Raw genomic sequence first — 1,449 nt, 5'->3', positions numbered from 1 at the left:
CCCCGCTCTGCTCGGGTCCCCCGCGCCGGGAGCCACCCGCCCCCGCCGAGCCGCGGAGGGCGCGTCCCCGCCCGGTGCCCGCCCCCGCTCCCCGCGGACCCGGGGAGAAGCGCGGCTCCTCCACAGCCAGGCACCGCCCCGGCCCCCGGGCTGTTCGGCGATCACAAAAAGGGTGTCTCCTGCATCAAACCCAGACCTATCCACGTCCAAATCTGTAGCCTTAGAAAAAAGTCAAAGGGAGTGGAAAAAAACCTCTAATACGGTTCCAACCCTAATCCAGAACCATAGCATCACTTCGGTTGGAAAAGACCCATAAAATCATCAAATCCAACCGTTAATCCAGGACTGCCAAGCCCGCCGCTAAACCACCTACGGTACATCCATCCCCCCCAGTGTTGTCATCCTGTTACAATTTTGGATGCTGTACACAACAGAAATCATTTACAGCTTGATTTGCAGGTGGTAACCAAAGCACATGCTGCTGTCACCCCCAGCCTGGATCCATCTGCATCCCCTGTGCAGGCCAAAGTGCACACGAGTCCCCCCAGCACAGTGTGAGGAAAGGAGTGTCCGGCTGGGCGGTGAGCTGGAACACTGCCGCTGGCACCCGCGTAGCATGGAAACCCTCCAAGGGAGAATTCAAACTATTTGCTTCATATTTCAAGTCTGACTCAGGACGTGCTGGGTGCCAGGCAGCGATCCCCGAGCAGCAGCACAGAGGCTGAGAGCCCTTAGCGCTGCACCCACTGCCCGCGCTGCCTGCCCGGCTGCCTCGGAAGGACAGGCACCTCCTTTTGGGTGTTGTATCCCAAGCCCTGGATGCACTAAACACTCCTCTGGAGCCAACCTCTCTGACTAAAGTGAATATTATTGTTTGAAAAATGGCTAAAGAACCAGAAAATACCCAGCTGTACCATTTGCTGAGATGTGGTGGGAAGGTTTTCTTGACTATTACAAATCAGAAGTTTTTCTTCATTGCTGATACGTGGTGCCTCGATGCACCGAGAAACACTGTCCATTTGCTTCAAGGTTTTGGATTTCAGCCAGTTACGGTTGCCCTGCCTGTACCAGCACAGCTCCTACTTACACACTGCTATTAAAAAGGAAACAAGATAAGCATCGGCCATTCAATTCACAACATAGCAGAGAAGACCCCCAAAATCTTTCTGAAGTTAGATATGAGGGTGGTGTGAGCCAGGCCAGCCAGCAACGTCTGTGCAGATGACGGCTGTGCAAGGGAGCAGTCCTGCTGTCACCTGGGAGGCTGTCCAGACCCGGCCAGGCACAGGCCAGCTGTGCTCTGCTGTTGAAGGTATCCCCTCTTCCTTACGGGTCACAGGGGCTCTCTCAATAAAGTGTATAACGGTCTTTTTAGCAGAATATGGAGGCACATGGGAAATCAATCGCACATGGAGAACTGGAAGCAGATCAAGTAATGTTACGTGCCGT

Source organism: Falco naumanni, chromosome 12 (assembly GCF_017639655.2).
Source record: "Falco naumanni isolate bFalNau1 chromosome 12, bFalNau1.pat, whole genome shotgun sequence".
In the NCBI taxonomy this organism is placed as follows: domain Eukaryota; kingdom Metazoa; phylum Chordata; class Aves; order Falconiformes; family Falconidae; genus Falco; species Falco naumanni.
Note: the sequence above shows the minus strand (reverse complement) of the source record.